Below are 12,500 nucleotides of genomic sequence, written 5' to 3'. Positions count from 1 at the left end.
GCTAATATATACATATATTATCAGGGGATAATAGTATAGGCATTACAGAAAGTGGAGATAAATCAGGGGGATCACAAAATACTAGGTTGGATGGCGTGAGAGAACGTTTACAGGGCAGATGTGGGGAAGGGGCGTGGCCAATAAAGACCCCCTTTCCCCCTGGACCTGTTGTTAAGCGGGCCCTACAATTTGGACCACAGTTATGGCCTGTACGCTTCACGGGCTTCGGAAATCCCCTCCTCAAGACATCCTAACACCTGCCCCCTCCATTACAGACAGACCATCTCCCCGCCCTCTCCGTGCGCGTGTGTATATGTGTGTGTGTGTGTGTGTGTGTGTGTGTGTGTGTGTGTGTGTGTGTGTGTGTGTGTGTGTGTGTGTGTGTGTGTGTGTGTGTGTGTGTGTGTGTGTGTGTGTGTGTGTGTGTGTGTGTGTGTGTGTGTGTGTGTGTGTGCTTACTGCGTGTTTGCAAGCGCGTGTGTGTGTGTGTGTATGTTCTCCTATGCGTGTGTGGGTGTGTGCGTTAGCTGGACAGCTACAGGTGACGAAGGTGGCTCGGCCATATCAGTATAGTATATGTGTGTTGACTATCAAACGTCGAGAAGCTGCCTGTCTTTGGGCCACTCTCAACGTGGGTTGGCCCTCTGAAATCCATCCAAGGCCATTCGTCTCCCCCCCCCCCTCCCCAGCACCTGTCCTACGTAACACCGGTGCACCTCTGGTAAGCGATCCTCGCTGAGGAGGACTGGAGACATGTAGAACCCGGCCCCAGATGGACTAATGCTGCTGCTTCACTGTGCACCTCCGTCTATCAGCCACCTCTGAGCCCTCCACGAGACCAAAGGCCAGGGGCCATTAGTCAAGCCCCTGGTCTGTTGATGTAATCGCTGCTCGGTCCGGAAGCTCGATGCTAAAATGCTAGTGAGGCTATTGTAAGGTTAAGTCTAGAGTATACACGCTGGCAAGCCGCGCGTTGTGAGTACTTCCTGTGGAACAATGGCTTAGCCTTACTCGTGCATTAGACAGAGGCTTTGGGTGGGGGGCGGGGGGAGACCGAGGGAGAGAAAGGGAAGTGGAGAAAGTGGAGAAAGACAGGAAGAAAAGCAGTGAGAGAAAGTACCACATCGATCAACACCGTGCAATTTTTGTCTGGAAATCACAGCTGAGTAATCGACGGCAAACATGATATATTTGGTAAGTGATTTCAGGCTAATGCTGCCTATGACAGGTGATGTCATAGATTTTTATCCTGTTATAATAATATTATTAAATATCAGAAGAAGACATTAGTCACTCCACATGTTCGAGTTAGAAGGCAAGTTACAACGAAAAATAATTAATGCAGGATGTGATCACACACACAATGATTAAGATACAGAGTGTGTTCGTGCAGGCACGGCACACACACGCACGCGCAGACACTCACACCCACACACACACACACACACATACGCTCAACTAAAACACACACACACACACTCACACTGTTTCCATTTATTGTTTTCCATATTTAAATGGTTGGAAAGTAAAGCGCTGATGAAGACATAAATGGCGGTTGACTGAATTAATTTAACATTGATCCAGTCGCCTGTTCAGCCATTTGTACCGGTGACTCCTTAAGCGTCACGCTATGTGATTAAGCACACACACAAACACACACACAAACACACACACACTCACACACACACACACACGCGCGCGCGTTCACATGATGCAACACACAAACGGTTATTAAATGACTGCACCTCCAAAACAGAGCAATATTATGTGCACTTAATGAGCTAACTTTTCTTAAACGTGTCACGCGGCAGCACATCCTACGAGTCAGAAGCAGTTAGTCCGACGACTAGAAACGTTCATCTGTGTTACGCACACAGTTCCCATGGAGCCCAAAGGAGTAAATTAACCAATAAAAGCTCATGATCTAAATGGTTGTCTGAGACTGGAGAGTGGCGCTGAGGCCTGTAACGGCGGTGTGTGTGCGTTGGACAATGACATCCCCAGTAAGGCCCTGGCGTATCCACTCACTAGACACACATTCCAACCGGCAATTACCGCTCAGGGCCCACCAATCCAGACCAAGACACCTACGCTCCGAACAACAACGGCTGACAGTGTTTCCAGACAAGGACAACGCTCTCTGGGCTGTCTCTCTCTCTCTCTCTCTCTCTCTCTCTCTCTCTCTCTCTCTCTCTCTCTCTCTCTCTCTATCTCTCTGTCTTTCGCTCGCTCACTTTTTCTCTCTCTCTCTCTCTCTCTCTCTCTCTCTCTCTCTCTCTCTCTCTCTCTCTCTCTCTCTCTCTCTCTCTCTCTCTCTCTCTGTCTCTCTCTCTCTTCTCTCTCTCTCTCTCTCTCTCTCTCTCTCTCTCTCTCTCTCTGTCTCTCTCTCTCTCCCTCGCTCTCTCCCTCGCTCTTTTTTGCTCTCTCTTTTGCTCTCTCGCTCATTGCTTTCTCTTTCGCTCTCTTGCTTTCTCTTTCGCTCTCTTGTTCTCTCTCTCTCTCTCTCTCTCTCTCTCTCTCTCTCTCTCTCTCTGTCTCTCTCTCCTCGTCTTCTACCCCTTAACCTCTTAGCTCTCAGCTCAATCTTCTTAATAATCTCAGCTCATTGACTAGCATGCCACCGTGGCTCCATCTCTGATGAATTGGCCGTTACAAAAAAAAAGCTTTAAAGAAACGCCATGGAGGGCGTGGCGAGGGGTGACTTGCACAACGGTTTGTCTGTCGCTTGTATTTATGATTCGGTCGTTGATAGTAATGGTGATCCATCTATACAGCCTTGTGTTTTATAGTCGTGAACCGTCGCCTCACTCTGTTGAAATTCTTTCCAGCCCCATACTCGGCCCTACTAAGTTTCACAGTTTCTTTAAGCAACATAAAAAACTGGAAAAGTAAACGCTTGCCCAAGTGTTTGTAATTCATACACACGGCTTCGTTTGCTGGCTGTAATTATGTGTTAATGGCCCGCACCACTATTTTCAGAGCGATAGAGCAAACCTGTGTTTGTAATTAAGTGTGCGATGAAATATCCCAGACATTATGGAAATAACATTACTCTTACTGCAGTGTTTTTTTTCGTAATATCTCACATAATAAGTGTCATAAGAGCTTATAATGACACTTGATCAGGACACACAACAGTGTGCAGTAACAGAAGCAAAAACTGATTCCAACGAAGCATATAAGTAAGCCTGGCCCGACATGCGTTTACCATTTTAAAATATCACTATATCAACTGTTATGTACACAAATTGCTTGCACACTTATGCTAATTAGCATTCATCACACACACTCCACACACACAGGCGTGTAGAAGGCGGTATGTGGTGACAGCTATTGGGTTTCCTGTTGTATCCCCGGTCAGTATGCCTCTGGCTGTCACAAGCATTAGCACGGGCTGTGCATTTTGTTAGAGTGCCAGGTAGACACCCACTTCCAAACACACTCACACAGAGAGAGAGAGAGAGAGAGAGAGGAGAGAGAGAGAGAGAGAGAGAGAGAGAGAGAGAGAGAGAGAGAGAGAGAGAGACAGAGAGAGAGAGAGAGAGAGAGAGAGAGAGAGAGACAGAGAGAGAGAGAGAGAGAGAGAGAGAGAGAGGGGGGGGGGAAGTTGGGGGGAGGGGAGGCACAGATAAAGGTAGATACAGAAAAATAAATAGGGAGGGACAAACGGAGAGAGATAGAGACGGAAAGACATTTAGAGATAGAGAGAAAAAGTGTGTGGGGTGGGGTGGGGGGGGGGGGGGGAGAAATACTGATAGAGAGAGAGAGTCCATTAGATCTGTTGCAGTTTTATGTCGTGTCCGAAGCTGTGATTAAACTCTTAATGGAGGTGCAATATCGATTCCACATATTATGTATTATGCTTTTATAGTTTGTTATTCAATGCATCAAAAAACACGTGACAAAGTTATATACATTTACTGCAGTGGTAAAGTGCCCTTGTAATACTTCAGTTTAGCACACTATATAGAGGGCTACCTGTGTCCTTGGTAATTCTCTCATTCGACATGCATCACAAATGAAATTCAATCATAAAGATACACATTTAATTGTCATTTTTTATGATAATTTTGTCCATGGAATTATGTTCAGTATCAGGAGTTGAAGATCCATAAGTATCGGATTAGAGCGCTGCAAGGCCAAAACTTTGAGCAAGGCAGCAGACCGAGATGAACCTCTGTAAAGGAGACACAAGCTATTCTAACGGGGGTTAAGTCCTTCTGGGTCAAGGGCCGTGCCTCGGGGTAAATTCCCCTTCTTGTCTTCCTCTGGACACTACAGCATCTGATCACTTCAACACAGGTGGTCACATCCAACACAGTGGAAACTTCCGTCTTGATAAAAAGAAAAGGGCCAACCCCAAAAATGAGATCTCAAAGGTTGTGATTGTGAGTATAAGAACGGTGGTTGACTGAGGTTCACAGTCTCTTCAGTGAGGTGTAGGGATCTCCATCGAAGGTCCTTCAGTCTTGGGTACAATGTTAAGAAGGTCCTTGAGGGGGGGAGGGGAGGGAGGAGACGGGAGGGGAGGGGCGGGGGAGTGAAAACAATTAGTCCTTCAGCAAACACCACGGATCAGTTGCTTTAATTAAACCCCCCCCCATGCCTGCCCCGCCCATCCACTCCCTTCCTTTCCAATCCTCCTCCCTAGTCCTCCTCTCCTCCTCCTCCTCCTCCCCGTTCGGGCTCTCCTCCTCCTCCTCTCTTCCACGCCAAGGTTCCTGGCTTTTAAATCCTGCACCCAGATGACACCCTGATCATTTGTTGTGTAACTGGGTGAGCTCCCTAACCAGTGGATTAGATGGATGCCGGGGCCGGTGTCCGGGGTTGTTGCAGTGTTATCGCTAACAGGATTTACCATCTACTGAGTATATCAAAGGCAGAATCCTCCGCTAAGCACTCAGCACTTCACCAAATTAAAAAGTGACCCACAGGTGGGCCCCGCCGTAACTGTTGTGCCGACGGGGCCGTGACACTAATTGCTTTCTAACTCTGTTACGACTGCCATCAAATTACACTCTTCAATTAGAGTGGAGAGGGGCGTGCGGAGGCCTGCTAACTGATCCCACTCAGTGCTGCTGTCGGCCGCCCGCCCGCCCCCACCGCTGGCCTTATTGCACACGGGGTCTTGAGTCAGAGACGGAGCCGATGGTTTATGGTATATATATGTTGAGAGACGCAGTCGGTGGCGGTCACGCTTCTCGCTGTGTTCGGCCACGTTTGTTCGATGTGTAACGTAGACATAGCCTCACGAATCTAAAGAGGGAATGTATAGTTCTCAATATGAAAGGTATTTCTGTGTGTGTGTTGTCGATTGTGTGTGAGAGTGCTTGTGTATTATGTCAGGTGTGCATGTATGCATGTGTTTGCACGTGTGTGTGTGTGTGTGTGTTTGTGGTTGGGTTTGTGTGTGTGTGTGTGTGTGTTTGTGTGTGTGTGTATGCACGTGCATGCATATCAGTGCGTGTGTGAGTGTGTGTGTGTTTTTCTGTGTGGGTGTGTGGTTGCGTGTGTTTGTGTGTGGTTGTGTTTCTGTGTTTGTGTATGCACATGTATGCACGTGCATGTGTGCATGTGTGTGTTTGCCTGTGTGTTTCTGTGTGTGTGTGTGTGTGCATTTCTGTGCCTGTGTGTGTGTGCGCATTGCACCGAAGCGAAAGACAGGAAATGATGATGCTTCGCGCTGCGCGGCTTTGCGCGGAATCCTGCGGTGCCCGCGGGGATCCCCCCCGGTCCACCTCACCTCCGCCTCAACTCGGTGAAGGAGTGTCTGCGTCTCCGTGTGCCGCAGTGTGACCGCTTCCCCGCTGAACGTCTGGGTGTCACGGTGGCTTAGCAGGCGAGTCAGGTTTGAGCCTGGAGCCCATGGTTCCATGAGTGCCAGAGAGAGAGAGCCACCGCTTTAAAGGTAGGGTATAGCAATTTGGAAAGAACCAGACAAAGTAAGATCGAGTTTGAAAGTATCAACCGAAGAAACGCCATCCCTCCCTCAGGCCTTGGTCCAAAGCCACTCCCCCTCAAAACGTGTGTGACTAGCTCACTGGCTTTAGCTAAATGTCGGCCTGGCTTTGTGGAAGATTCCGGTTATGCACAATGAGCGCACGGTCAGAGTGCATGCAGTTAGCCGGGTAGCTAGGTAGATGGATAGATTGGACGGGTGTATTACAGGCCAGTGACAGCTACCGACGCCACATTTTTAATTAATATCTCTGAGTATTTAATTTATTTATTGCTGTTGGGATGAAAGGATCATTTCAGCAAGCATGAAAAAAAATGCTTCTAAAATATATTGTCTACTCCAACTTTAAGATTTCTGGAGGTGTCGGCCAAGAGGAAGAATCTCCCTAAAGTGAATAATGAAGAATCACAGTGCTATTATCTCCTTTGTGACTCTAACTATCTCCTAGCAACAGACAGTATCTTTAGAAAACAAGTGCCTTCTACTTCCGATCAAAGTCCGTAGTCTGCGGCTGCTACTGTTATATCTCCACTGGCCAGTATCTCCGCTGTGTGTTTTAATACTGGCTGATGACATTATCCAGACGTTATCACGGGGCTGTTTCATGGGATCGACCCTGTTCAGACTTTTGGTGATAAGTCCACGTAGGCCTACCATCAGTGGTATCTGTAGGGGATGCACCTGAGACTATCTGGACTAACATGCTCTAATCACGTAGAACGGAATAAAGGTGGAGGCAGCTTCGATTAGTAAATCATCAGACAAAAAGGTGTTCAGATAATTTGCTATCACCTCTCTGGTGACATACACATCCTAAGAACAATGCACAGAGAGTACTGTGCAGTTTCAGATATCTTCTTGTTGTAGAGAGGGAGGGCAATGTGAATAACTGATTTCCTTTGCATTAGTGATAGATAATTGAGAGCTTTCATGAGAGACAAATGATTCCATGCTCTGATACAACGTAATTTTTGGCCTTTTTGTTCTCTTTTTTCATTCATTCAGGCATCAATTCATTCATTCACTCGCTCATCCATTAGTTAATGAACTCCTTTGGTTGCAGTTCTAGCCGGCGATGAATCGTTAAAGCACATATTTCTGGAACTCAGTGGACACCTTTTGGTTGAGCAGAAGAATAACTTGATCTATGGACGGGCGGGGAGGGGGGGGGGAAGTGACATCTGTACCAAATACTTTACTGGCAACACAAGGCCTACCTTTCCTGGAATAGTCACAAAATAATGGGGGGGGTTGCGGGGAAGGAGAGAGAACAAAGCAAGAATGGAGGCTTTCAGAGAACCAAATTAGCATCACACCTGTAGCAGGAGATAGACCCACACTGCATAGGTTGTGCGATCAAACTAGCAAAGTATCGACTCTCGCCTCTGCCAACATGACCCATGGGTAAAACCAAACACGCTGGCTAAAGAGAGAGAGAGAGAGAGAGAGAGAGAGAGAGAGAGAGAGAGAGAGAGAGAGAGATAGCAACAGGGCTGCTGAGCAGCAAATGATTCCACTAAAGTCTTCCCTGCCGCTCTTTCAGAGCTGGTATACTCGCTCGGCCGTCTCTTTTCTCGATTTCATCTAAAGAGGTTCAACGGCAACACCTGTTTGTTTTCATTGACCTAATCGCTCGAGGGCACTGTACCTCTGCTGGTGTGTGAAGCAAGCCTTGCGTCAGGAGCATTAAACACACAAAGGGCTTGTGTTGGCCCGGCCAAACAACAAATCATTCATACCAGTAGCTAAACAGTAACGAAACATGACAGAGCTGGGGATCATGCAGCCCTCCAGACAAAGACCGCTGTCTGTAAGCCAGGGAAGATATAAGCATTAATAAAGTATATTGCTATTGTGTGTGTTCTAAAAGTGCAGCAAATACCACATAAGTGTGGTAGATTTGTTTCCCTGTTAGTGTGTCTCTGATACACTATGAAACAGTGCATCGGAGAGACCTAGAACAATATTCGTCCTGTAGGAAGAAAATGAGGGTGATGAATGACATTTTAATTTGGCCGTATTAGTCTTCACATGACATGACAAATTGCTGTGTCAAAAGAAGCGGGGCTGAGGGCGCTTGTGTATGAATTGGCATGATTTGATGAGTCACACGCCTCCTGTTATCCTCTAATGTTCTGAAATATGAGAAAAGGCAGACGTGTTTACACTACAGTATCAATTTCCAAAGAGTGAGAGAGAAAGAGAGAGTGGGCGTGTGCGCGCGTGTGTGTGTCTGTGTGTGTGTGTGTGTGTATGTGTGTGTGTGTGTGTGTGTGTGTGTGTGTGTGTGTGTGTGTGTGTGTGTGTGTGTGTGTGTGTGTGTGTGTGTGTGTGTGTGTGTGTGTGTGTGTGCACGCCTGTGTGTGTGTGTGTGTGTGTGTGTGTGTGTGTGTGTGCGTGCGTGCGTGCGTGCGTGTGTGTGTGTGTGTGTGTGTGTGTGTGTGTGTGTGTGTGTGTGTGTGTGTGTGTGTGTGTGTGTGGGCGCATGCGCGCGCGCTTGTGTGTGTGTGTGAATGGGTATGTGTTAACACCGCCACACAGATGTTTCCCAGCCTGCACCTCTGCATGCAGAGGCATGTCCTTGTCTAGGACCGGTGCCAAGACAGGAAGTTTCTGTGTTAACCCATTAATGTTGTGCACAGAGAGCCCCATAACACAGCGCAGGTCAGAGCCGAGCCGAAGGGGAGAGGAGGGAGAGGTAAGGGTTAACGGTAACTGCCACATTATCTGAGCCAAAAGTCTTTGACTTTCTGCTGGTGGCAAGAACTCGCTGCTCAGGCCAGGATTCAAGCAGAGTCTGGCTTAGCGCAAGTTGCCATAGAAAGTGTACGGATGATTTTATGGACTGGAGATGGATGGAATTATGTTGTTGAAATATGAATAAAATATTTGTGTGAAGACAGAAAAATACAATTAATTACTTATTTACGCACTGTACATAATCAACAGGTCTTTTCAATGCTGTGCATGGATGCATGGCTTCCAGAGATAAGGTTTAACCCTCAATCCAAAGTAATTACTAAAATACTGCAAATACATATTTGATTGTTTATAGACAGCCACAAACGCACACACACACACACACACACACACACATACGTACACACACACACACACACACACACGCACACACACAAACACGCACGCACACACACACGCACCCACACACACACACCAGACCAAAAAGAGGAAACGTCGAAGAAGAAAAAACACGCCGGTGTGTCTGGAGGGCAGCGGTGCTGCTGTAATGCGTACGGCGGAGCAGACGAGTGATGTCATTTGCACCTTGTAGCGGAACCGAAGCCGGGCCAAGAAAACATTATCCGGTGGCGCTGGATGTGTGTCGGACCAACGCACATCTGATTTACTGGGATGTATACGTTTTGAATTCACAGACCGCTGCACGCTACCGCTGGAGACACCACGCACCTCACACCTCCGCCGTCAGCAGACAGAGACGACGAGACGCAGGAACCCAACAGGCCACAGCGGAGGCAGTCACGTCTGCAGATGGAACAAACAGCGGCTTTGAATTTCAGGGGTGAGTTCGTTGCAGGAAAAATACAACAAATGTGAAATATACATGTATATCCTGGCTGTCGTATGAATAAACATCAGGTTGATGTACAACTTTACTAACTTTTTTCCCATTGCCTCCCTCCTGAGTTGGTGTATAGTGGCCCCATGTGAGCCCCATTCATTGCAAAGGGGCAGGTCAGGGCATACATCCTACCCATGAAGAACGACTCCTAATACATCTTAGGTTTCAACAGATTATCTGTTGTCTTCCCCCTCTGACATTATCATCAATACATGCAATAACTCCCGATCCCCCCTCCTTAAGCGACATTAGCCAAGAGGAGGCTCACTATTGCCTCCATGTTAAAGGAAGGCCTGTTTGGCGGAGCCCCAGAGCGGTCTGTCCGGCTGGAGACCTGCTGTCTCTAATGAAAGGAGACGTAATGTTTGTCATCACAAGGCTGAGATTTGGGCCTTGGCCAAAACGCTCAACATCAGGGGGTGGGGGTGTTATAGCCCCGCAGGCTATGAAGGATCTAAGATTGCCTCCCTCTGCTATCTGACTTTACTAACCCCCCCAACCCCCCCCCCCCCCCCCATCCTCCTTTCCCTCCTCTTCCAGCCGCTTCCAACATGCATTTTTTTTTTTCACGAGGAGGCCAATTTGTTGTGGCAGCCGTGCATCTCAAGGTTCATATCTTGTTACACAAAATTTGGGATTGCGAGAAGATTTTGGGCGCTATCCAGACCAGAGAGAGCGGGGGGAAGGGGAGGGGGGCAGCAGGCTGTGTCTCAGAGGAACGACATGATAGGGGCTGTTCAGTGTGATGGGATTGAATAGAGGGGGAGCCCTCGTGTGCTGTACAAACAGCATAATCACTGGGCTATAACGTTACAAATCATTTACTAAATACTGCGCGAGGAACACTGGTTTGTCACCGTTAAACACTTCAAGGGATCGTATCACGTGAAAGGACTTTGTGTCGGAGAGGGAGAAGAGGATGATCCCTTGTTTGGCATTGCACAAGCACAAGTACTTCACACAAAGTGATATCTCTGCATTCAACCCACTGCTTGCAGCACCAGGAGCAGTACGACACAAGAAGGGAACTAATAAAAGAGCATACCAAAAAAAAAAACGAGCAACAGCTTTGAGATCCGTGAGTTCGTGTGGTGATCCGCGTCGTCGGGCACGTGACACATTAAACACACTCATCGTTTCGACCACGCGCTACGGCTACCCGGTCGAGACCGCAGGCCCCTCCCCTGGCACCGTCAGGGTCATTCCCCACTGAGACCACAGCATTAGCTGAGAGAATACCCATCCTTTCCTGGACACAATCCTAATGCAATCTCTCCCATGGAACACTGTGGCTTTTGTGTTCAGGAAGAAGAGTGGTTAGCTGCTGTCGGCCAGGCCGGGGGCTGGTCCCCCCCCCCCCCCCCCCCCCCCCCCCCCTCGCCGTCCACCATTGTTGCTCTAGAGGCTGGTTGGTGGGTTGGTGGACGAGGGTTTGAGGGGGGGAGGGAGGTAAGCAGGGATGTCCGGTGATAGCCATCTCTAGGCTGGGGGGTGTGGGTAGGGGGTAGGGGGGGGGGGGGGGGGGGGGCTGTTGTGTCGTCGATGATGTCAGGGATCAGCACTCACAACAAACCAATGCAATGTCGTTTCAGGGAGCTTTTGTCGTTTTGTTGATTGACTTGGAGAATTACGTAACACTAGATTATCCGTGCAAATACTGGACTTCACGATTGTGTGGATTGCTTTGGCAAAAGCTGTGATGCACTGTGTTGTGGGCCAAACTTTTCAACATACTTTTTTTTATCTTACTAAATTGTGTGCTGTAAAGAAACATAAAATAATTTGTCTGTATATCCATCACTCAAACTTCTTCATCTCAGACTAGAAGAAAAATTATTCGAGGTACGTTTTTTCTCTTTTTACGGTAAACCTTCTCCAAACCCTTCCAACCTGTAGGCTGTATTGCCAGTGAATCCTCAACTGACATGGTGCATCGGGCATCCTGTATATCCGGCATGGCAGCCAGCTCCCTGGCACCCCAGCCTGAACCAGCCTCTCCATTCCTTCTCCTACAGAGTCGTGGGCAGCAGGGACCGAGAGGAGAGGGCAGAAAAAGGCCTTTAGAAAATAAACAGACACAGAATTGAAGAAACAAGGAAGAGGGAGGCATCTAGAGCATGTGGGCACCATGGGAATGTCAGATTGGATGGACAAAGGCCTAGCTGTGATGGCTGGAAAGTATGAAATGGACTTTCCTTGTTTGGAAAAGATTACATGATTATGAGCAGGGGCCCTTTCTCACAGACCTTTAGGTAGAGCGATGTGAATAATGCATTGCATTGGTCTGTTCCGTTGGGGGACTGTTTCAGTGTATAGGAGGTGTTTCGAGTCACAATAGATGTTTATTCTGCTTTTCTGCAAAATACAACTCAATTGCTAAGTCCACATTTGATGAGTTGATCCAGATAGATAGCGAGATGACAAAGACAACCACACTGCATTGAGTTATCTGCCATCAGAAAAGTTTGAAATTGGCGTTAGAAGAGGCAGCGATAGAGGAACAAAGCCTGCCGAAAATGTGACATTTACCGTCATTAATGGAATTACCATGCAGGACTATACTTATAATGCCGTTACCGGCCCTGACACCGGAGGATTTAAACAGAGCTGTATTTCTCTCCCTGACTCTTAAACATCTCATTTTCCATTTACATGAGACCTAGAGCAGCGTGTGTCACAGAAGGACATAAATCTCCTGCCAAACCCCCCCCCCTCCCCCCACCGAACTCTCCACTCCTCGTCCCCTCCACCTTCTCCTCATCCTCCTGCTTCACCTCCTCTCCCCTTCCTTCACCCCCTCCTTCACCTCCTCCTCCTCTACCTCCTCCTTCACCTCCTCTCCTACACCTCCTCCTCCACCTCCTCCTCCTCCTCCTCTTCCTCCTCCAACTCCTCCTCCTGCTCCTCCAACTCCTCCTTCATCTCCTCTCCTACTCCTCC

This window comes from Gadus chalcogrammus, chromosome 14 (genome assembly GCF_026213295.1).
Source record: "Gadus chalcogrammus isolate NIFS_2021 chromosome 14, NIFS_Gcha_1.0, whole genome shotgun sequence".
NCBI classification, from domain to species: Eukaryota; Metazoa; Chordata; class Actinopteri; order Gadiformes; family Gadidae; genus Gadus; species Gadus chalcogrammus.
The sequence above is the reverse complement of the archived record's forward strand: the minus strand, read 5'-3'. Positions refer to the sequence as shown.